General features: G+C 43.8%; 1 long non-coding RNA gene across 1 annotated transcript; it reads left to right on the forward strand.

Moving 5' to 3' along the window:
- The first annotated feature begins 298 nt into the window (after positions 1-298).
- Positions 299-9,801, forward strand: LOC143975685 (uncharacterized). Its single transcript, XR_013272408.1, has 2 exons — positions 299-1,708; positions 8,627-9,801. It is a non-coding gene; the product is annotated as an uncharacterized LOC143975685 (long non-coding RNA).
- The last annotated feature ends 15,947 nt before the right edge of the window (positions 9,802-25,748 follow it).

Below are 25,748 nucleotides of genomic sequence, written 5' to 3' on the forward strand. Positions count from 1 at the left end.
CTGGGTGTGGCTAGAGAAATTGAACTCAGGTGTGGACAACCACAGTTATAGTATGTTTTAACAAGGGGGGCAATCACTTTTTCACACAGGGCCATGATGGTTTGGATTTTTTTTCACCTGTAATAATAAACACCTTCATTTACAAATTGCATTTTGTGTTTACTTGTGTTGTCCTTGACTATTGTTTAAATTGGTTTTATGTTCCGAAACACTTAAGTGTGACAAACATGCAAAGGAACAGGAAATGAGGAAGGGGGCAAACACTTTTTCACACCACTGTATAATGAGGACCCTGGTGTAAAGGGGGCTCTGATGGGGACCCTGATGTAAAGGTGGCACTCTGATGGAGACCGTGATGTAAAGGGGAGCTCTGATGGGGACCCTGATGTAAAGATGGCACTCTGATGGAGACCCTGATGTAAAGGTGGCACTCTGATGGAGACCGTGATGTAAATGGGACCTCTGATGGGGACCCTGATGTAAGATGGCACTCAGATGGGGAACTTGGTGTAAGGGGAAACGCTCATATGGACCCTGGTGTAAGGGGGCACGCTGGGATTCTGATGTAAGATGGCACTCAGATGGGGATTCTGATGTAAGGGGGAATGCTCATGCATACCCTAATGCAAGATGGCACTCTGATGGGAACCCTGATGTAAGAGAGGACTGTGATGGGGATCTTAATGTAAGGTGGCACTCAGATAAGAACCCTGATTTAAGGGGACACTCTGATGGGGAATCTGATGTAAGGTGGCAGTCTGAGCAGGACCCTGATGTAAGGGGAGACTGTGATAGGGACCCCAATATAAGGTGGCACTCAGATGGGGACCCTGATTTAAGGCGGCACTCTGATTTGAACCCTGGTGTAAGAGGGCACTCTGGTGGGAACCCTGATGTAAGGAGGGGACTTTGATGGGGATTGAATGTAAGGAGGGGACTCTGATGCTGCGTACACACGACCGGACTTTCTGGCAGACTAGGTCCGATGGAATCAGTCCATTTGACAATCCGATTGTGTGTGAGCTAATCCAATAGTTTTTCATAAAAAAATCCAACAGACCTAAAAGTAGAACATTTTTAAAATCTGTCTGAGGGTTTCAAATCTGTCTGAGGGACTCAATTCCTATCGGGAAAATCGTTTGTCTGTATGCTGGTCTGACGGATCAATTACGACGCATGGGAAGCTATTGGCTACTGGCTATTGAACATCCTTTTTTAGTCCCGTCTTACGTCATCACATTCAAAACGGACAGACTTTCGAAAAAACTTAGCCCGTTCGTGTGTGGCCAAGTTCGTTCGTTCAGAAAGTCCATCGGAACTCCGCCAAAAAGTTTGTCGGGAAGACCGTCAGACCTAGTCTGCCGGAAAGTCCAGTCTTGTGTACGCGGCATGATAGGGACTTTTTTTGGTCTACAATTATTTGTAAAATATACAATGTGGCCCTCATACTGAAACATTTGAAGACCCCCGATTTAGAGAATAGTTGCATCTATTGCTATAGGACAAATTACATTTCTTTTGGTGATATTCTTCTCTTTTGCAGTCTGTCCTATAATCACCTGACAGACAGTTCCTGTCCCCACTTGGCCTTTGGAATAAGAAATAACCAGACATTGAGGACACTGGACCTGTCCTGGAACAACCTGAAGGGTTCTCAATTCAGTGATCTGATGGAAGCTCTGACCACAAGCCAGATCAAGGAATTACAGTGAGTACAACAGGACTGACTGAGACAATAATTTTGGGGGATACTAACCCATAGAAGCACTGGTGCCTATTACAGATTCTGTCCTGTTCCCACAGAAAAAGTGAAGGCTCTGCTCTTTAATACAACACAGGTGGTACCACAATACTCCAGTAGTCTGCAGAAGGTGTAAAAATAGGACTAAGTATAAATATAATAGTATACACTCTAATATGCATAATAATAAGCTCAGGCTCAGACTAAACCCTGAAGCTAGCTGAAAATGGTGAGCCAATCATCTGCAGCAGGAGATTCCACAACCCATGGCCGGTTAACACAAAGGGGCAGGGATGCTCATGACATTATTGACCACCTGGTTATAGTAGGTCAATGTCATTGGCCTAATATGGTCATGGCATTGACCCATATTAGGTTAATGATGTCAGGAGCATTCTCACTACTTTGTGTAAACCAGCCGTGGGGTACGGAATCTCTTGCTCACAGTCTATTGGCCCAGCAATGTCAGCTGTTTTACAGGTTTGGAGATCTGAACAGCCCATTCCTAATAATTTTTTCATTCCCGACCTATATTGTCTAATTTCTAGATTTTTTTTTTCCATACTCATTTAGCAGATATGAAATAGTCTTTTGCAAAATCTTTTTTTAAATCTTTATTACATTTAGTCTTCTACATAGTAGAATAGATGAGATTATAGTTGATCATACAAAGGGGAATCTGATCTTATTGGGATGATCAATCAGAGCATCATATGGGCTTCCTGTCATTTGACATGAACATCTGCTAATCATAGTTGGGGGATCTCTATATTACGTTTTATGAGTACAGCACTCTTATCAGCAGGGATAAATGTAATGTTAAACCCTGAAGTTTAGGCAGGGATGCTTCCCACAAATTTACTTGCCAGGAGTAGTTATCCCGGTTGATTGTTAGCGATCCATTGATTTCTCCCTAAGTTTGGCCTTGTTGCACTTTTCTCTTCTACCACTAGGTGGCCGGGTACTTGGTGGTACTAGATATGAAAAGGGCAATCCATCAGGTTATGGGTATGTGGGGTATCTCAGCCAATGGGCAGGGGTTTTCTTGGATCCCTTGGTTTGCTGTGAGAAGCTATATATTCGGGTGCAGTCAGGTGATCGGGGGTTCTGTGCCACCTGGACGGCTGTCTGGGTGGACATATGTTGTGTGCCCCGGGCTGCTAGGCTGGAGATTGGGCCTGTCCTGGGGGCGTCTTGTCTGCTAGGCTGTCTGAGGGCCTATCCAGAAGCAATAGAACAGAGCAGGGTTGGGATCAAGGGTTGCAGTTCAACCAGAAGTGACAGTTCTGCCAGCCGGAGAACCTGTCAGTGGTCAAAGATAAAAGGGAAGCTGTCTCCACCAAGGAGCATGTACCGGAGCAGTATTTTCACCGAACGGGCATGGTGGAGAATCAGGAAACGTCATGCGGTGATCAAGTTAAGGACTCAGCCAGCAGAGGTGACGCTTGCAGAGCAGCCTTGTGTGTCAAGCCAGGGACCGAGCAGACAAGTGGGGTTAAGCTTGAGAAGGATTGGGAGTGGCAAGCTAGGGCCCAGCAGAGAGACGGGGGTGACGCTGGAGGAAGATACCACTGTTAAGATTGGAGAAGCTCAAGAGATTCAGTGACAGGAAATCAGTGGGTCTAGTGAGAGACCGGGAGCTCAGTGGGCTAAAGAACTACAAGGAGAAGTTGTAGTGAAGGTAAAGTGGTTGTAAACCCTTACAAACCACTTTGACCTACAGGTAAGCCTAGATTAAGGCTTACCTGTAGGTCCAAGAAATATCTAATAAACCTATACGGTTTAGGGGATATTTACAAAAAGACAGCCACCGCTGTCTACGGCACATGCGCCGTAGACAGCGGCGCGCGCAGGTGCACTGGGCAGGCCACAGATCACGGCGACATGCCGCTCGTGTTGGCTCCCGTGCACATGCGCGGGAGTGACGTCATCGCTGCTCCGCGAATCACAGCGGCGGAGCAGCGAGACCCGGAAGTCACTCCGGGATACATGGCAGCGGCGAACATGAAGACAGAGGACCGCTTCGGAGGCTTCGTTCTCAGGTAAGTTATTCATAATGAGCTAGTATGCTATGCATACTAGCTCATTATGCCTTTGCCTTGCAGGTTGCATTTTTTTTTTAAGAGCCTTTACTTCCTCTTTAAAGACTGTTGCCAGAAGAGACAGCATTCCTGCACGTGCAGAAGTGGCTTCTTACTGGAGGCTTTTTTCTGCATGGCTGTCCTATTGAAGTCTCAGAGTCTGCTAATTGAACTTGCAACTATTCAAGGGTGCCCTGGCCCTAACCCTCTTTCCCACAAACTTTTTTAAGAGAAATAAACATCTCTTTTGCATTCAAGAAGTGTCTGGCACCCAATAACTTCATTCACCTTACACCCACTATGCCTCACAACCCACCACATACAGAAGGATGTCAGCTATCTCTGGCCCTGGAGGTTCTCAGTAGACTGAAGGAGGCTGGAGACCTTGCTACAGTAATATAAAAAAAATGATAATACCATAGCACAATACAAGCCATACCAGTGGTATTTTGCAATAATCCTTTGTATGGCAATATCACCATCTCTACACGTGGATGGCCACTTGGTTACATAGTTACATAGTTAGTCAGGTTGAAAAAGTCCATCCAGTTCAACCAAAAAAAAAAAATGATATATACACACATATATATACACATATACATACACATACATACAATAAATATACCAGCCCATATACCCAATTCTATACCCACAGTTGATCCAGAGGAAGGCAAAAAATCCCAGCAGAGCATGATCCAATTTGCTAAAGCAGGGGAAAAAATTCCTTCCTGATCCCCCGAGAGGCAATCGGATTTTCCCCGGATCAACTTTACCTATAAATTTTAGTACCCAGTTATATTATGCACACTTAGGAATAAATCCAGGCCTTTCTTAACCACTTTCAGACCACCGGACCAATTTGCTGGTCAAAGACCAGACCACTTTTTGCGATTCGGCACTGCGTCGCTTTAACTAACAATTGCGCGGTCGTGCGACGTGGCTCCCAAACAAAATTAACGTCCTTTTTTTCCCACAAATAGAGCTTTCTTTTGGTGGTATTTGATCACCCCTGCGGTTTTTATTTTTTGCGCTATAAACAAAAATAGAGCGATAATTTTGAAAAAAACGCATTATTTTTTACTTTTTGTAATAATAAATATCCCCCAAAAATATATAAAAAAACATTTTTTCCCTCAATTTAGGCCGATACGTATTCTTCTACATATTTTTGGTAAAAAAAAAATCGCAATAAGCGATTATTGATTGGTTTGCGCAAAAGTTATAGCGTTTACAAAATAGGGATAGTTTTATAGCATTTTTATTAATAATTTTTTATTATTTTTTTTTTTACTAGTAATGGCGGCGATCTGCGATTTTTATTGTGACTGCGACATTGTGGGGGACCCATCGGACATTTTTGACACATTTTTGGGACCATTGTCATTTATACAGTAATCACTGCTATATAAATGCAGTGATTCCTGTGTAAATGACACTGGCAGTGAAAGGGTTAACCAGTGGGTGGCAGTGTAGGGGTTAAGTGTTCCTAGGGGTGTGTTACTAACTGTGGGGGGGTTGGGCTTTCATTTAGTGTACACTGATCTCTGCTCCAATCACATGGAGCAGAGATCAGCGTCACTAGTTGCTAGGCAGAATGGAAAAATGTTGTTTATACAGCATTTCCTCCATTCGGCCGCTCCGTGAGACGATCGCGGGGATGCCCGCGGCGATCGAGTCCGCGGGTCCCGCGACCGGACTCACGGGGGTCCCGACCAGCGCGGGAGCGCGCCGCCGGCGGCGCGCTCCCGATGGCATGGCGGCAACGAATATTGGACGTACATGTACGCCAATATGCCTGCCCGTGCCATTCTGTCGACGTACATCGTCGTGCGCTGGTCGGGAAGTGGTTAAAGCAATCCACTGAGCTGGCCAGAACCACCTCTGCAGGGAGTCTATTCCACATTTTCACAGCTCTTACTGTGAAGTAACCTTTCCGTATTTGGAGATGAAATCTCTTCTCCTCTAGAAGTAAAGAGTGCCCCCCTTGTCCTCTTTGTTGACTTTAAAGTGAATAACTCGACACCAAGTTCCCTATATGGACCCCTTATATATTTGTACATGTTGATCAAATCCTCCCTTAATCTCCTCTTATCAAGAGTGAATAAATTCAGTTCCTCTAATCTTTCCTCATAGCTGAGCTCCTCCATGCCTCTTATCAGTTTGGTTGCCCTTCTCTGCACTTTCTCCAGTTCCCCGATATCCTTTTTGAGAACTGGTGCCCAAAACTGAACGGCATATTCCAGATGAGGTCTTACTAATGATTTGAACAGGGGCAAAATGATATCTCTCTCTGGAGTCCATACCTCTCTTAATACAGGAAAGGACTTTGCTCACTTTGGAAACTGCAGATTGGCATTGCATGCTATTATTGAGCTTATGATCTACCAAAACCCCCAGATCCTTCTCCACTATGGATCCCCCCAGTTGTACCCCCCCTAGCGTGTATGATGCATGGCATATTCTTAGCCCCCAAGTGCATGACCTTACATTTCTCAACATTAAACCTCATCTGCCACATAGTCGCCCAATTAGAAAGAGCATTGAGGTCTGCTTGTAAATTGGAGACATCCTGTAAGGAGGTTATTCCACTGCATAGCTTGGTGTCATTTGCAAAGACAGAAATGTTACTCTTGATCCCAGACCCAATATCATTTATAAAGATATTAAAAAGTAAGGGTCCCAGCACTGAACCTTGGGGTACACCACTGATAACCTTAGACCATTCAGAGTAAGAATCATTAACCACTACTCTCTGAATTCTGTCTTTTAGCCAGTTTTCTATCCATTTACAAACTGATGTTTCCAAACCTGTAGACTTTACCTTACACATGAGCCGTGTGTGCGGAACTGTATCCAACGCTTTTGCAAAATCCAAGTATACCGCGTCCACCTCCACCCCTCTGTCCAAGTATACCACGTCCACCGCCACCCCTCTGTCCAAGTATACCACGTCCACTGCCACCCCTCTGTCCAAGTATACCACGTCCACCGCCACCCCTCTGTCCAAGTATACCACGTCCACCGCCACCCCTCTGTCCAAGGTTTTACTTACCTCCTCATAAAAAGAAATCAGGTTTGTCTGACAACTTCTGTCTTTCATGAATCCATGCTGACTGTTGCTTAAAATATTTTTTTCCTGCAAGAACTCGTCTGTGATCTTTTATTAATCCCTCCAGTATCTTCCCAACTATAGAAGTTAAACTAACAGGTCTATAATTACTTGCTAAAGACTTTGTTCCCTTTTTAAATATAGGCACCACATTGGCCCTGCGCCAATCCAGTGGTACTATTCCTGTCATTAATGAGTCCCTAAAAATTAGATACAATGTCTTTGAAATTACAGAGCTCAATTCTTTTAGGATCCGTGGGTGGATGCCATCAGGTCCAGGTGCTTTATCCACCTTTATTCTGTCCAAATATTTCTGGACCATATCACTTATGAGCCATTGTGGATTTGGGGCTGCGTCTGTACCACCCCCATTGTGGACATGAGCTCCCCCATGCTCCTTTGTATACACAGAGCTGAAGAAAGTATTTAATAAATTAGCCTTCTCTTTGTCCCCAGTCACCCATACCAGATTATTTTGCAAAGGGCCTACATGCTCAGACTTAACCTTCATCTACTTCAATGCAGCTTTTTTCTTAAAAAGTTACATTTACTGGTTTTAGAAAGTAATTTGACCTCTTTACTATGAAAGGTAATACGATTCTGTATTCTGTATTTGAGATGACGAAGAGAGCAGCAGAGAGACCTTTAATTGTTTTCCTATGGAGTCTCACCATACCAAATACCAGCTAATATTTACCATTAGCAATTTTTGCCTCCAATTAGGTCATTTCCAAGCTCTCTTCCATAATAGTGAATAGGGATGAGCTTGGGTTTGGGTCCTGTTTTCATCTGAACAGTGAAGAGCAATCTGATCCTTTTTTTAAACTCACAGACTGGAAGAAGGTTTCAAAACTAGCACCCAATCAAGAGTTAGCATGTTCTGTAGACACTACCAGTGAGGAGAGAAATTTTTCCACTGAAATGGAGGATAATGGTGGCAATGGAAGGGTCCGGTATCTTTATAAAATATAACAAAATTCTTCCTCCCCTGAGCTCTCAATGCCCTCTGCTCAGGCTTCCTCTCTTCTCTTCACGAGAGACATGAGGAGCAGAGTTGCCAGGAGTGACCAGGGAAGAGATAAACTCCTAACCATTGCAAATAATTGAAGAAATCTTGACGGCCGCACTCCAAGATAAATTCAAATGCCTTTTATTTGTGAAGCAGAATCACACAAAAGTGGGTCACAGCAAACCAACAAAGCTAACGCGTTTCACACTACCAAGGGTGCTTGGTAGTGTGAAACGCGTTAACTATTGTTGCACAGGCTAGGTTTCTAGGTGCTCTGTGCCATGAGACTGGTCCCAGTATGTGGGGAATCGATCACCAGAACACCCCTTCATTACCAGGGAATCCGTCACCCCAGCCATGTCACCTGTTTCCTGGCTGGTTGGTTGTTTTAGCATGTGACATAAATAGGGAAGTCATTAGCAATGGCAATTTAGCCTTCTTAGGACAGCTTTTCTGCTTGTTAGTCCCATGTACTGTATCTTCTCTAACTCCTCTTGTGCCCTCGGATAAGTCCTATCTTTTAGATCTTCCTCAAATCTGTGGGCTCAAAACAGGATCAGATCACTCCCCACTGATATAAGAAGGTAACCGGTTAGGTTAGCGTAATAGACTTCCTGATGGCTGGTGGAAAATAGTGTGAGAGCGTTCTACTGAGACCCGATGATAAGTTATATTCTCTTTTCTAGGTTCATTGGCAATTCCATTTCACAGGAAATAAGAACACAGCTAGCAAATCGGGAAGAGGTCTACCTATAATCAGTACCGGGACAGGTTCCTCCAGCTCCCAGGGCAAGGATGCAGAATTGCACCCCCTCTCCCAATGCTTAATGCATGCCACAGAATGGGTGTACCACCCTGCATCTATTCTTTGCCCCTTGCTTCTCTGTGCCTGGGGCAGCTTTCCCTTCTGTCCACCCCTTGTCCTGGTCCTGCCTATGATGACCCTAGATCAAGAGGCTCTTAAAGCTGCGAATGGCACCAGGACGTTGGATGATGAGAAGAATAGAATTTAGATATGAACAAACCCAACCAAAAAGATGAATGGATTATCATAGATGACCCAATACATCTAGGACAACAGAAGGAGTTTTGTTTCATAATGAAGAAAGAATTAAAGGCGTACTCCACAAAAAAATGAACATTTCATATATATATATATATATATATATATATATATATATATATATATATATTAGCCTACACAGAAAACACAGCCAGCCACATGAATGGTTCCAATTCTCATCCCGGCATTCATCGTACACATTCGGCTGCCCCTCTCACTAAACCCCTGTGGCTGTAGGCATCCTAATCTTGTGAGTGGAGCTGAGCCTCATCCAGAGACAACACAGACTGAGTGATGATGTAACGGTACAGAGTAGAGAGATCTGTAATAAATGCAATGTACAGCCTATATGACCTCACCGGTCACCGCCCTGCACTGTAATTGCTTGTCCAAGGCACCTGTCTCAGAAGGCCACAAACCTCTCCACCAATGACTTAACTGTATCTGCCAAGCGCTCCATTACTACCAGAGGTGCAGAGTGTGGCCTTCCTATAGGATGAAGACCATTCTTTCATGTACTTTCTGACAGGATTTGGTCTATGCTATTCTAGATTTTGAAACTTAATACTATAATTTGCCAAAATTATAGAAGAGATAAACCCCTGACCATTGCTGGACAATCGCCAAAATGACAAAGAAGTTGCTATATGATAGCAGTGATGTAGCCATTACTTGAACAATCTTGCTTTTATTTTTTTATTATCTGATCTACAGTAGGTTTATAACATGATGTTTTCTGCTCTCAATTTTAATTTGTGTAATACATTTCTTCTACAAATAAACTATAAATACAGTGTTTCAATGTGTGCAGTACATGCTGTTCTGTCTAATACAAAAGCCTAGCCCTAGTGCTGCACTTGTCTTGAAGATGATATACTAAAATATAATGTTACCGCTCCAGTCCACACTTGTCTGCAATAGTTCTTAGCCGGTACACATGCAACTCGTCACTGAAGCATATATAACAGCAAACACCAGGTTGACATCACTCCAAAAATTAATGCAAATGCTATTATTTCATAAAAATAGGCTACAGTAATGGCAAAGAATCTCTAATGTGTTTCACACCTAAAAGCACAAAATTATAGAAAAGACCATCCATATGAGACCTGCTGGTCAGATGGGCTTAATTCGAAATACACTATACTACCAAAAATATTAGGACACCTGCCTTTACACGCACATGAACTTTAATGGCATCCCAGTCTAAGCCCTTGTACACACGGTCGGAGATTTCGACAACCAAATCCGTCAGATTTTGTCCGACGGATTTTGTCCGAAACTGTTGCATACACACGGTCGGACGAAGTTGTCGGAAAATCTGATCGTTCAGATGACGTGATGACGTTATTTCATTACGACGGGACTACGTTCAGGCTAGTAGCCAATAGCTTTGGTGTAGGAATCTGATCTGAGCATGCGTGGCACTTTGTCCGATCGGAATTCTCTACACATGATCGGAGTATGTCCTATCGGAGCATTTTGTCGGAAAATATTTCCGGCAAGTTGGAAAATTTGGTCCAACGGATATTCCGACGGAAACAGTCCGATGCAGACCACACACAGTCGGAATATCCGACAAAACGCTCCGATCGGACACATTCCGTCGGAATCTCCGATCGTGTGTACAAGGGCTTAGTCTGTAGGGTTCCATATTGTGCTGGCTCATTCTTTGCAGCTATTACAACTTCAACTCTTCTGGGAAGGTTTAGAATTGTGTCTATAGGAATGTTTGACCATTCTTCCAGAGGCACATTTGTGAGGTCAGGCACTGATTTTAGGCGAGAAGGCCTGGCTCACAGTCTCCCCTCTAATTTAACCCAAAGGCCTTCTATTGGGTTGAGGTAAGAATTCTGTGCAGGCCAGTCAAGTTCCTCCACCCCAAAATCCATCATTCATGCCTTTATGGACCTTGCAGTCAGGTTGGATGGGGACCCCGTCAGTTGATGCCCATTTTCGGGTTTCTCCAGAGATGTTCAATAAAGCTCAAGTCAGGGCTCTGGTGGGCCACTCTCAGACATTCACAGAGTTGTCCCTAAGCCACGCCTGTGCTACCTTGGCTGTGTTCTTAGGATCATTGTTATGCTGGCAGGTGAACCTTTGGCCCAGTCTGAAGTCCTGAGCCCTGTGAAACAGGTTTTTATTGTGGATAGCTCTGTTCTTTGCTTCATTCCGCTTCCTCTCAACCTTGACAAGTCTCCCAACCCCGCAGCATGATGCTGTCACCACCATGCTTCACTGTTGGGATAGTACTGGGCAGGGGGTGAGTGGTGCCTGGTTTCATCCAGGCATAACATTTAGAATTGAGGTCAAACAGTTCAATCTTGGTTTCACCTGAGAATCTTATTCTTCACAATCTGAGAGTCTGTCAGATGCTTTTCTGCAAACTCCAAGCAGGAGAGGGGCTTCCCTATAGCTACTGTGCCATAAAGCCAAGATCGGTGGAGGGCTGCAGTGATGGTTTTCCTTCTGGAACTTTGTCCCATCTCCACACATCATCTCTGGAGCTCAGTCAGAATGACCATCAGTTTCTTGGTCACCTCTCCCCGGATTGCTCAGTTTGGCCAGGTGACCAGCTCTTGAAAGAGTCCCGGTTGTGCAAATCTTCTTCCATTTGAGAATTATGGAAGCCACTGTGCTCTCGGGAACCTTCAGTGCAGCAGTTTTTTGTAGCCTTCCCCAGATCTGTGCCTTGTAATAATGCTGTCTCTGAGCTCTGTGGGCAGTTTCTTTGACCTCATGGCTCTGACGCAGTATTGCATTGCTATGAGGTCTTTAATAGAAATGCGTGCCTTTCCAAATCAATTAAATAACCACCGGTGGACTCCAATCAACGATCAGCAATGATCAAGAGAAATTGGAGGCACCTAAGCTAAATTTCAAGTAGGGTCTGAATACTTATGCCAATTTGATATTTCAGTTTTAATTTTTTCATTCATTTGAAAACATTTCTAAAAACGACTTTGCGGCATTGGTACAGTAAAGCATTCTTTCATTCAACTGGACTATGGAGCTCATTTTTGTCCAAGTATCGTCATATTGTGAACCTTAACTACCTCAATACTGGGCACTTTCACCCTCTTCCTTCCCAGACCAATTTCAGATTTCAGTGCTCTTGCACTTGCAATAACAATAAGGCTCGGTTCACACAGGGGCGACTTGTCCAGGCGACTTCGCCGCCTGACAAGTCGCCCCCGTTCTGTACTACGGAACCGTTCTAATTGGAGCGACTCGAGTCGCTCCGACTTAGAAAAAAGGTTCCTGTACTACTTTTGCGGCGACTTCGGGCGACTTGCATTGACTTCTATACAGAAGTCGTTTTGCAAGTCGCCGGTGAGGTCGCGGCAGGTCGCGGCGCTGCAAGTAGTGCCGCGTACTGTGTGAACCGAGCCTTACTCAGTCATGCTACACTATACATTACATTTTTATATTTTATTTTCACACAAATAGAGCTTTCTTTTGGTGGTATTTATTAAGCACTGTTTTTTTTTATTTTTTGTGATATAAGCAAAAAAAGAGCAATTTAAAAAAAAAAACGATATTTTCTAATTTCTGTTTTAAAAGTAATCACATAAAATCAAATTTCGTTATAAATTTAGGCCAGAATGTATTCTGCTACATGTCTTTGGTAAAAAAAATAATAATCCCTATTAGTGTATGATGATAGGTTTGTGTGAATGTGATAGCTTCTACAAGCTAGGCTACGTACCATTGAAAATTTATCCATTGAAAATGTATCAATCCTGATGTACTGACGGACTATCTCATTTCTTGAGGCCCTAAAATGTCAGGACAGTATAGATACCCGTCAAAAGACTCCTCTTTGTAAAGATGACAGTCCAAGGTATTTAGTAAGAGGCATAGTGAGTTTTTTGAAGTTACAATTTTTTGCCCACAATAGTTTGGAAAATTTAGAATTTTTTTTCCCCACAAAATTGTCATATCAACAAATGATTTCTCACACATGGCATAGATAAACTTGCAACTACACCACAAAATATATTCTGCTACTCCTTCTGAGTATGTCGATACCACATGTGTGAGACTTTTCCACAGCCTGGCCACATAGAGAGGCTCAACATGCAGGGAGCACTGTCAGGCGTTCTAGGAGCTTAAAGCGGAGGTCCACCCTAAAGTGGACCTTCCGCTCATTGGAATCCTCCCCCCCTCCGGTGCCACAACTGGCACCTTTCAGGGGGGAGGGGGGTGCAGGTACCTGTACAGTACAGGTATCTGCACCCACTTCCGGCGTAGATTCTGCAGAAGGTACGCTCCTTTCCGCAGAATCTACTCCCCGTTCCGAAAGTCCCCCGCTGCCTGCTGGGAAACACACGGATCCCAGAGACAGCGGGGACCATCCTTATTGCGCAGCGCGACTCGCGCATGCGCAGTAGGGAACCGGGAAATGAAGCCGAAAAGGCTCCACTTCCTGATTCCCATACCCAAGATGGCGGCGGCAGCACACGAGAGACGATCGAGAGATCGGCTTCGGGTGACGACATCGCGGGCGCGCTGGACAGGTAAGTGTCACTATTTTAAAAGTCAGCAGCTGCAGTATTTGTAGCTGCTGGCTTTAAAAAAAAAAAAAAACGGCGGAACTCCCGCTTTAAATTACACATTTAGTTTCCTGACAACCTATCCTGTTGTCAGTTTCCTGACAACCTACCTATTTTTGAAAGCCCCGGAGCACCAGGACAATAGAAACGTTTACAACATGACCCCATTTTGGAAAGAAAAAACTGCAATGTATATTCTATGAGGCATAATGAGTCTTTTGAACATGTCATTTTTTTCTACAAGTTTTTGGAAAATGTGGAAAGAAGATGAAAGAAGATATTTCTAACACATAGCATGTACATAACAAATCAGCTCTCCTCACTGAGCTCTGTAGAGTGTAAATTTAGTTCCCCACCCCCCTGTTTTCTAAAAGCTCAAACAAGCTTGATAAATTCTGGACTATGAACAGATGTAATGAAGAGAAGACTTCAGATAAATGGGTACAACTTATGTAGGGGGATTTGTTTCATCACTGTCTATCACTTAAGGATGTTAACTTCACTGAGCATGTGTAAGGGTTTACAACCACTTTAAAAGGAGGTGGGCTCCCCCTCCCCCCCCTTCCTGAACCACACCAGGGCACATGATCTCCACATGAAAGGAAGTACTGCCTTACCAGGAGGCCCTTGGCAAGGCACCCTGCCCCTATGGCCCAGTGTTTGTGAGAGTCTGTGTGGGTGGGGGGCTTATTGGAATCTCCCTTTAAAAGGGGGCCCCCATATATTGTCCCCTATGTGAATTAGTAAGAGGTACTCCTTCACAAAAAAAAAAGGAGTGTAACCGAGAAATAGTCATCCAAGCATTTGAAAAAAAAATCATTTATTAAAAGAAAAATGCCGAAAAATGTCCCTTGTTGTAAATCCATCATCAGTTGCGAAGCCTGCTAACAGATCTTTCTTCTTCCCAGGTGTCCTGGATCTTCTTCTGAAGTCTGTTTTCTCCTTTTTACCTAGTATACAATATATCTGTTTTGGAGTCAATTTAATTTCTAACAATGTTTCTTTTATTTTTGCTTTGATGATTTTCGTTTCATCTAGCTTGTTATTCACCTTTATCTCTATGTGTAAAAAAAAAAAAAAAAAAAAAATCAAAACCTTTGTACTTCTTTTAGTACCAATCGTATCTCTTTGGAATTATTCCAATTCATTTTTATTTTATTTTTCCCTTTCTATTTCTGATAAGGAAATTTATGATCAAAAAAGCACATGTATAATGTATCAACATCAATACCTGTTTTATCTTTGTGTTATAAAACTCAAATGATGGAAAGTTTTTTTATCCATAAACAAGGTGCGATTCCTGGTGTTATTATATATTGTGACAGCAAGCCACTAAAAATGACATTACGCAGCCTGTGTGGCAAAAACTTTGGGTTTGGGAGAAGTAGTAGGTGCCCGGGCAGGAGAAGGTCCCAGGTCTGTTAGTGTATTTGGCTTCTGAACGCTGGAACTTGGCAGCTAGTAACTGACATTTAAAAACATCTGTTTTGACGCTTTTACATACCATGTTTATGCGCGTTTAGCTGCGTTTATGAGCGTTTGCATTTAGAAGCGTAGGCTAACCTCAGGAGACCCTCTCAAATGCCCATAATGCATGAAAAACAAGTATTGATAACTATTTCAGCGATTCTGTAAGAGAAGAGAGAGCAGCAGCAGAGACAGCAGTGTGCTTTAACTATGGATCCCATCCCACCCTCTCTCTCTCTCTCTCTCTCTCTCTCTCTCTCTCTCTCTCTCTCTCTCTCCCTTCTCTCTCTCTCCTCCTCTCCCTCTCTATCATCCTTCTTTCTCTCTCCCTCTCTCTCTATCTCCCCCCCTCCCTCTTTCTTTCTCTCTCCCCTCTCTCCCCATCTCCCTCTACCTCCCTTTATCTCACTCTCTCCTTCTATCTCCCTCCCTCCATATCCCTCTCTCCCCATCTCCCTCTCCACCCATTTCCCTCTCTCCCTCCCTCTCTTCCCATCTCTCTCTCTCTCCCTCTCTCCCCAGATGAAGCCCACAGTTCGGTCGAAAAGTCTGGTCGTGTGTACGCGGCATGTGACTTGGCCTGGCTGACTTCTCTTCCAATTCCTGTTAATGACTATTTTTGCTCCTGACTACGCTGACTTCTGGTTTCCTGACCCCCACCTCGTCTGATTACACGCTCTGGCATCCAAACGCTGGCTTCTGTTTTTGACTACGTTCCTGAACTGTTATTTTTGCTATTTCATTAACCACTTGCAGACCTCCCACCGTACATATACTGCATCAGGGCAGCCGCTCTGTGCCAGATCACGTAACTAGTACGTGATCTGACACTTCCGGGTCTGGGGCGCGCGTGCACGCTGCTGGCGACCTGTTGTGATCACACACAGCGGGAGCCCAGCACTGGGTACCATGGAATCCATGTCCTTTCGCTCCCACCAATTAGACAGTACACAGGCAAAATGGCAATCTGTATATGTAAACAAGGCAGATTGGCGTTCTGTCAGAAGAGAAGGTATTGATCCTGTGTTCCTGCAAAGCAGGAACATGGATCAATGCCCTCCCCTAATCAATGCACCTCCCACACAGTGAGAAAGCACAGGCTAGGCACACATTTAACCCTTTGATTGATCCTGATGTTAATCCGTTCCCAGCCAATGTCATTAGTACAGTGACAGTGCATATTTTTTTGTACTAATCACTGTATTAGTGTCACTGGTCCCCAAACAGTGTCAAAAGTGTCAGTTAGTGTCCGATTTGTCCGCCACAATATCGCAGTCCCGCTTCAAGTCACTGATTCATTTTGCAAGCCAAAGACCAGAACAGTGTTTGCAATTTGGCACTGTGTCATTTTAACTGACAATTGTGTGTTCGTGCGACGTGGCTCCCAAACAAAATTGAAGTCCTTTTTTTCCCACAAATAGAGCTTTCTTTTGGTGGTATTTGATCACCCCTGCGTTTTTTATTTTTTGCACTATAAACAAAAAAAGAGTGACAATTTTGAAAAAAAACATTATTTTTTACATTTTGCTATAATAAATATCCCCCAAAAATATATTTAAAAAAAACTATTTTCAGTTTAGGTACGTATACGTATTCTTCTACATATTCTTGGTAAAAAATAAATAAATATCGCAATAAGCTTTTCTTGATTGGTTTGCGCAAAAGTTATAACGTTTACAAAATAGGGCATAGTTTATGGCATTTTTATTAATAATTGTTTATTTACTAGAAATGGCGGCGATCAGCGATTTTTATCATGACTGCGACATTATGGCAGACAGATCGGACATTTTTGACACATTTTTGGGACCACTGTCATTTATACAGCAATCGGTGCTATACAAATGCACTGATTCCTTTGTAAATGACACTGGCAGTAAAGGGGTTAACCACTAGGTGGCAGTGTAGGGGTTAAGTGAGCCCTGGGGAATGTTTCTAACTGTGGGGGGGGCGTGGCTGTGTATGACACGTCACTGATCTCTGCCCCCAATGACAGTGACAGTGTCATGACGATGACAGTGACACTGATCTTCCTCCCCGTGAGACGATCTTGGGACACGCAATCAGACTCACGGAGGTCCCAGGTGGCGTGCAGGCGATGGCATGGCGGCAAATTTAAAGGGACGTCCCTGTACGCCCATTTGCCTGTCCGTGCCATTCTGCTGACATACATCGGTGTGCGCTGGTCAGCAAGTGGTTAATTGCACTTTCTGTCTCCACCTGGTTTATGGTTCCTGACATTGCTCCTCACTAGGGATGAGCTTCGAGTTTGAGTCGAACATGAGTTTGAGTCGAACATGAGTTTGAGTCGAACATGGGCTGTTCGATTGTTCGCCAAAGGTCAAACATTATGGGGCATTCGTGCCAAATTCGAGCAGCGTGTCACGCCCCATAATGCACTGCGTCATCGCAGTAAATTGTTGGCTGATGATTGGCCAAGCATGCACTATGACCCGCATGCTTTGGCCAATCACAGCTCTGTCAGCAAAGAGAGCCATAATTAGCCAAAGGCAGGGTGCCTTTGGCCAATTAAGGCTCAGGGGGTTAAGTCCGCGCCCCACACTATATAAGGCTGCCTGCATGTTGGCCTTGTGTAGTGTATTGCTGGCAGAGAGAGAGAGAGTGTGTCATTTAATTTACTTTGAGCAGACAGTTTATTCAGTTAGCTAGATCTCACTGCAGACCGTTCCTGCTGTACTGTTTCTAACATACTTCAGGCAGGCAGTTGATTCAGCTAGCTGCAGTGTATTTAGTATATAATCTATATATATATATATATATATATATATATATATATATATATATATATATATATATATATATATATACTATATACAGTTTAGCTAGATCTCACTGCAGACTGTTTCTGCTGTACTGTTTCTAATATACTTCAGGCAGGCAGTTGATTCAATTAGCTGCAGTGTATTTAATATATATATATATATATATATATATATATATATATATATATATATATATATACTGTATACAGTTTAGCTAGATTTCACTGCATACCATTCCTGGTGCAAATACACTTTCAGGCAGGCAGGCAAGTGATTCAGTGATCCACAGTGCATTAAAGTGGAGGGCCAACCTAAAAAAAAGAGAATTAATATGCTTAATAAAATTGAAAAAAACACAGGAATACTGTCTCGATAAAAGGGGGCCTTGAAAGGTAAGGAAGTCCTCCTCTTCCTCCCTCTATTCTGCCTCAAGTGTCCTGTCCATTATTCCATTCAGCTTGTGCTCCAACAGGAAAACAGGAGGGACAGTATCACTGATGCATGCACTGTCATTGCTCACAATCCTCGTGGCCTCCTCAAATCGTGACAAGACAGTGCATGCATCCTTGATCATTAGCCAATGGCGTGGCAAAAAAAAGTTAAGCTCCCCTGACCCTGTCCTAGTGCAATACTCGCACAGGTACTCATTGATGGCCCTCTGCTGCATGTGTAGCCGCTGCAGCATTGCCAACATTGCATTCCACTGGTGGGCATGTCACAGATGAGATGGTTCTTGGGCAGGTTGCATTACTTTTGAAGGTAAGCCAGCCGAGCAACGGCATTATATGACTGGGGAAATGCCCACAGACTTTCCTGGCCTGCCTCAGGAGATCCCTAAAGCCTGAGTACCTGCACAAGAACCACTGCACCAACAAATTGGGCTAACATTACTGCTTTCATCCTCTACCTGGGTACCATCATCGGAGCCTTCAAAATTCTGCGTATCCTTCTAAAGCATGTACCCGACCAGTGGCGGCCCGCCCATAGGGGGCGCCCGGGCGCCGCCCCCCACTCCCCCTAGGTGTAAAAAAAAAAAAAAAAAAAAAAGTAAAAAATAAATAAATAAATAAAAAAGTTAAAATAAAAGTTAAAAAATAAAAAAACGGGCCCTTTAAGACATAAAAAAAAAAATGTAATTTAACAATTTAACATAGTGTACTGTGGCGCCGGTCACAGTGCACTATGAGAAGCGCCACGTCGATGCAATCACAAGATTGCATCCATGGCGCTTCATTTGCGGGTTAAAAACCCGCCTTGCGGCGCACTGCAGAACGCCGACTAACTTCCGCCCGTAAAATCACTGTGATTCTACGGGCGGGAGCATTGTCAATCTTAGACAGGCAGGTCACTTCCGGCTTTCGGCTGCTTCACGAAACCCGGAAGTGACGTCGGCAGCTCTGTTCCTCAGCCTGAGCGGAGCTGCAATACAGTGAGGCAGGAGGTGAGTCACCGCATAAAGGCTTTCTAGTTTCTACTTTGTTGAGAATGTTCATGCATTTAGCTGAATGAATGGAAAAAAAGCTTTCACAGCCAGAAAGGTTTCCCCAGGCCAGGCGACTTTTGCCGTGGCCAATCAGAGAATGAGCTCTGAAGGGGAAACTCCACGCCAAATTTCTGAAAAAAATTTTGACGTGGGTTCCCCCTCCGAGAGCATACCAGGCCCTTAGGTCTGGTATGGATTCCAAGGGGAACCCCCTACGCTGAAAAAAGGGCGTGGGGGTCCCCCCCAGATCCACACCAGACCTTATCCGAGCACGCTACCCGGCCGGCCAGGAAAGGGGGTGGGGACGAGCGGGCGCCCCCCCTCCTGAGCCGTACCAGGTCGCGTGCCCTCAACATGGGGGGGTGCCTTGGGGGAGGGGGGGCGGGCGGCCCCCCACCCCAAAGCACCTTGTCCCCATGTTGATGAGGACAAGGGCCTCTTCCCGACAACCCTTGCCGTTGGTTGTCGGGGTCTGCGGGCGGGGGGCTTATCGGAATCCGGGAGCCCCCTTTAATAAGGGGGCCCCGGATACCGGCCCCCCATCCTATGTGAATGAGTATGGGGTACAATGTACCCCTACCCATTCACCTGTGAAAAAAAGTACAAAAAAAACACAACACAGGGTTAAAATATTTTATTGCACAGCTCCGGGGGTCTTCTGTCTTCGGGGGTCTTCTCCTCCGCTATCTTCTTGTAGCTCTTTTGCTAGCGGAGGAGCCCGGCTTTCTTCCTCGCCGCCGGCCTCTTCTTCCGACTTCGGGGGTCTTGTCCCCCTCTTCGGTTCTTCTGCCGGGCCACCGCGCCTTCTTATAGCTCTTTTACAGGCGGTGGCCCGGTCTTCTGTCGCCGCCACCGCCGCCGCCGACGCCCGTTCTTCTTCTTCTTCTTCTTCTCCAGGAGATGTTGACTCGACGATCTCTCCGGCCGGAATGCCAGGGACATGCTGCGCTGCCACTTATATAGGGAAAATGGGGCGGTGTCACATGGGGACAAGGTGCTTTGGGGTTGGGGGGCCGCCCGCCCCCCCTCCCCCAAGGCACCCCCCCATTTTGAGGGCATGCCCGTTCGTCCCCACCCCCTTTCCTGGCTGGCCGGGTAGTGTGCTCGGATAAGGGTCTGGTGTGGATCTGGGGGGGACCCCCACGCCCTTTTTTCGGCGTAGGGGGTTCCCCTTGGAATCCATACCAGACCTAAGGGCCTGGCATGCTCTCAGAGGGGGGAACCCACGCCAATTTTTTTTTCAGATTACATAAGGGGTGTGGTTTATGAGAAGTGGGAGGGGGCAAAATGATGGGCGGGGTCATGATGGGTGGGGTCTGGTGCCCCCCCATCCAAAAACTTCACCAGCCGCCACTGTACCCGACACTGTGGTCACGTGCTGAGGATGCACCGTGTCCATGACCAGCACTGTTGGCTGTAGATACAGAGCCTGCTTGCCCTCTTTTAGTGGCCTGTGAGCATCTGCCTTTCCTTGGTGGCCTTCCAGACATGCTGTAAAATTGGATTAGCAAAACACCGCCTGAAGTTTACTAGAAAAATTTCACCAGGAATGGCCTGCAGTCAGGTATAGGCTTGGCTAGACTAGAATGCAGTGGATATATATGTAGGAGACTGTATATTTACCTTTATGCACTGCAGATCACTGAATCACATGCACGAAAGTTTCTTTTATTACATACACCAGGAATGGCCTATAGTCAGGTATAGGCTTGGCTAGACTAGAAGGCAGTGGATATATATATGTTGGAGACTGTATATATATTTAATGCACTGTGGATCACTGAATCACTTGCCCATCTGCCTGAAAGTGTATTTGAAAACATACACCAGCAATGGCCTGCAGTCAGATATAGGCTTGGCTAGACTGGAATGCAGTGGATATATATATGTTGGAGACTGTATATATATTTAAAGTGGTGTTTCAGCTGTAAAAATTATTTTTTAAAAGTCGGCAACTAAAAAAAAAATGTAGCTGCTGACTTTTAATAGAGACTTACCTTTCCAGCCTGCGATGTCGGCCGCCGAGGCCGACATGTCCCTCTCGGGTCCCAGCGCCGCCATCCTCACTAAGGCAAACAGGCAGTGGAGCCTTGAGGCTTCACTGCCTGTTTCCTACTGTGCATGCGCAAGTCGTGCGACGCTTTGTGAATGGGACGCTTTGTGTTAGGGAACACACAGTTCCCAGAACACAGCGCGCCCCATTACCCATAAGACAACGCAGAGGAGGAGAGAAGACCGAAGATCACTGAGGAGCAGGAAGAAGGCAGATTAGGAAGACTGCCTAGCAACAGGGATTTCTGGCAAGCTAAAACATTTTTTTTTTCCAATTTTTTTATTTTTTATTTTATTAGGCATATTAATTCTCTTTTTTTTTTTTAGGGTGGCCCTCCACTTTAATGCACTGTGGATCACTGAATCACTTGCCTGCCTGCCTGAAAGTGTATTTGAATACGTACACCAGGAACGGTATGCAGTGAGATCTAGCTAAACTGTATACACACATATACATATATATACACACAAAGCCGGCATACATATATATATATGCACACTAAATACACTGCAGCTAACTGAATCAACTGCCTGCCTGAAGTATATTAGAAACAGTACAGCAGGAACTGTCTGCAGTGAGATCTATCTATGGATGATGAATATCTGTACAGTAACATCCCTCACAAGGATGGGTTGGCGGCATGTCACAGATTCTTATCATCCTCACCAAACCACAAATACACTGCTGAGGATGTGACACAGCTCATCAAATTCATTCTTACACACAACTACTTCACTTTCAATAATGACATCTATCTCCAGTGTATGGGTACTGCTATGGGAAGCAAAATGGCACCCCAATATGCAAACTTATTTATGGTGGACCTGGAGGACAAATTCCTGAACAGCATACAACAAAAGCCATACAGATATCATCGCTATATTGACGATATCTTCATGATATAGACTGAAGGTGAAGAAAATCTAAACCAATTCTTCTCATTGATCAACACTTTTCACCCATCTATCAAACTAAAAATGGATTATTGGAACACACATGTCAACTTCCTAGACACTACAGTATACATCAGGTATCACAAGCTTCACACATCCATATACAGAAAGCCGACTGAGCGATGCAGCTATCTTCGCAGTTCCAGTTTTCACCCCCAACACACTAAACGGGCCATCATACACAGCCAGGCCATCAGATACCACCGAATTTGTTCAGACCCAGAAGACCGAGATAAACGTCTCAGAACACTGGCAGACTCCTTCCATAAGAAAGATTACAAAGACAAAACCATCAACAACAGCATAAACACAGCCTTGAAAACTCCTCCAATACACAGAGAAAAAAAAACAAATAACCGAGTACCACTAGTCACCACATACAACCCAACACTAGAAGGGATCAAAAAGATAATCAAAGATTTACAACCCATTATAACAGAGGATGAAACTCTAAGCCCTTGTACACACGATCGGAGATTCCGACGGAATGTGTCCTATCGGACCGTTTTGTCGGATATTCCGACTGTATGTGGTCTCCATCGGACTGTTTCTGTCGGAATATCCGACGGACCAACTTTTCCAACTTGCCGGTAAAATTTTCAGACAAAATGCTCCGATCGGACATACTCCGATCATATGTAGCCTACTCCGACGGACAAAGTGCCACGCATGCTCAGATCAAATTCCTAGACCAAAGCTATTGGCTACTAGCCTGAACGTAGTCCCGTCGTAACGAAATAATGTCATCACGCTATGTACAATCGGATTTTCCGACAACTTAGTCCGACCGTGTGTATGCAACATCACTTCCTGGACCTCTTCCGGAATTAATCCGTCGGAATTACTCCGACGGATTTGGTTGTCGGAATCTCCGACCGTGTGTACATGGGCTGAAAGGAACATTCCAACCACCCCCATTATTGGCTTTCAGACAACCACCCAACCTCAGACGCAAACTAATCAGCAGGAAACTTCACTCTGATTATGAAGTCACAAATAATGGAAGCAAACCCTGCAATAAAAAAACACTGCAAACAATGCAACCAGATCAATCCATCCAAAAGTGTCACACACACAAATGGGACCTTCAATATCATGGGATCTTACAACTGTACCTCCAGTAATGTTGTGTACCTCATCCAATGCAAAAGGTGCCGCAAAGGATCTTATGTTGGTGAAACAGGACAGAAGGTTGAATTTGCACAGGCATACCATCAAGGAACATAAAGAAGACAGTCTATGCACACTTGTGGGACATCACTTCTCACAACCGGACCACACTATAGAAGACCTCAATGCTTTAGTTCTTAAAGGGAATTTCAGAACTATCCAAGAAAGGAAAACCTTTGAACTAAGAATGATAATTCTTTATGACACAAAAAATAATGGCCTGAATTTAGATATAGGTTTCCTTACCCATTATACTAAAGTTTTACAACCCCCTCTGTGACTAGCATCCCCCCTCCCCACCTCCATTCTATAGCTCTCCCTGTCTTATCTCACTAACTCTGCTGCTATCTTTATTACCATTGATTTGTATGAGTTTGTTTTACCTCAATGTTTTAGTTCTTAAAGGGAATTTCAGAACTATCCAAGAAAGGAAAACCTTTGAACTAAGAATGATAATTCTTTTTGACACAAAAAAGAATGGCCTGAATTTAGATATAGGTTTCCTTACCCATTATACTAAAGTTTTACGGCCCCCTCTGTGACTAGCATCCCCCCCTCCCCACCTCCATTCTATAGCTCTCCCTCTGTCTTATCTCACTAACTCTGCTGCTATCTTTATTACCATTGATTTGTATGAGTTTGTTTTTTTTTTTTTGTTGTTTTTTTCTCTCTCTTTTCCCTCAGAGACGTGTTTTTTTTTTGTTGTTTTTTTTGTTTTTACATTCTGCTTAAAAATTTGTAAATCAGTACTACTTGGACCTTGAAGAAGGGGACATTCCCCCAAAAGCTTGTCCTGAAAAATTGTATGTTGGTGCAAATAAAAAAAAGTATCAAGAAAATTCTAAAGAAGACATAAAACGAATTCCGAATACGAATCACGAACACGAATTTAATGAATCAACTGCATTTACCAAAATTAAATAACTAAATAAAACAAAAAATGTTTTTTTCGTCATGCACGTGTCTAGGTACATAGTTAGGTTGAAAAAAGACACAAGTCCATCCAGTTCAACCACAAAAAAAAAAAAAAAAAGGGTGGGTTCAAACATTTGCAAATTGGTTTCCCCCGTATTTAATTCGAATGACAGGCAAATGTGACCGGCTATCAATGGAGCCGGGTGCCACATGTTGGGGTCTGGACTGAAAAAGGGTCCTAGGCGTGTTCGGATCCGGGTTCAGGTGTGAATTTATGAAATAATTTGGACCTGAACCGGTGAACAGACACGCACCGGACCCCGAGCACGAACCCGCTGCCACACATATGTGAACCCGGACTGAAGGTTTTCTGTTTATTGATTCATTTTTTTTCTTCTATTGGGTGAACACAATGGACTTGTGTCTTGTTTCAACCTAACGAGGTACCTAAATATTAATGCACTGCATCAGATTTGTATTTTTATATTATTATGTTGTACATAATTACTTATAAAAAAATTACCAAATATTATAACAGAGATTAAAACATCCTTGTAAATGTAAAAAGCAAGCAAATGGTATTTTCCTTTTGGATTGATGGATATCTGCCCACACAAGATTTGTGGTCATGGATAAGCAAACCATGAAAATGGCCTGGGGGGGCATCCAGATGAATTCCATCCCTGTTTCCATTTAAAATGACAAAACATAAACCCTCCGCAATGTCTTAAAACCACAACCCATTTCTTCAACACGAAGTTAACCACTTCAGCCCCGGAAGGATTTACCCCCCCTTAGTGACCTGACAATTTTTTGCGATACGGCACTGCGTCGCTTTAACTGACAATTGCGCGGTTGTGTGACGCTGTACCCAAACAAAATTATTTTATTTTATTTTTTTGGTGGTATTTGATCACCTCCGCGGTTTTAATTTTTTGTGCTACAAACAAAAAAAGACCGACAATTTTGAAAAAAATATATATATATTTTTTTTTACTTTTTGCTATAATAAATATTCCCCCCAAAAAATAAAACAAATCTCTTCATCAGTTATTCTTTTTACTAGTAATGGCGGTAAATTTGCCCGCTTAATGACCAGGCCATACGGCACTGCGTCACTTTAACTGACAATTGCGCGGTCGTGTGAAGCTGTACCCAAACAAAATGTTATTATTTATTTTTTTCTTTTTACAAATAGAGCTTTCTTTTGGTGGCATTTGATCACCTCCGCGGTTTTAATTTTTTGTTCTACAAACAAAAAAAGACTGACAATTTTGAAAAAAAACAAACAATATTTTTTTACTTTTTGCTATAATAAATATTCCCAAAAAATACAAAATAAAAAAAAAATCTCTTCATCAGTTT

Source organism: Lithobates pipiens, unplaced genomic scaffold (assembly GCF_037356315.1).
Source record: "Lithobates pipiens isolate NorthernLeopardFrog02 unplaced genomic scaffold, aLitPip1_a1.2 Scaffold_13, whole genome shotgun sequence".
Classification (NCBI taxonomy): domain Eukaryota; kingdom Metazoa; phylum Chordata; class Amphibia; order Anura; family Ranidae; genus Lithobates; species Lithobates pipiens.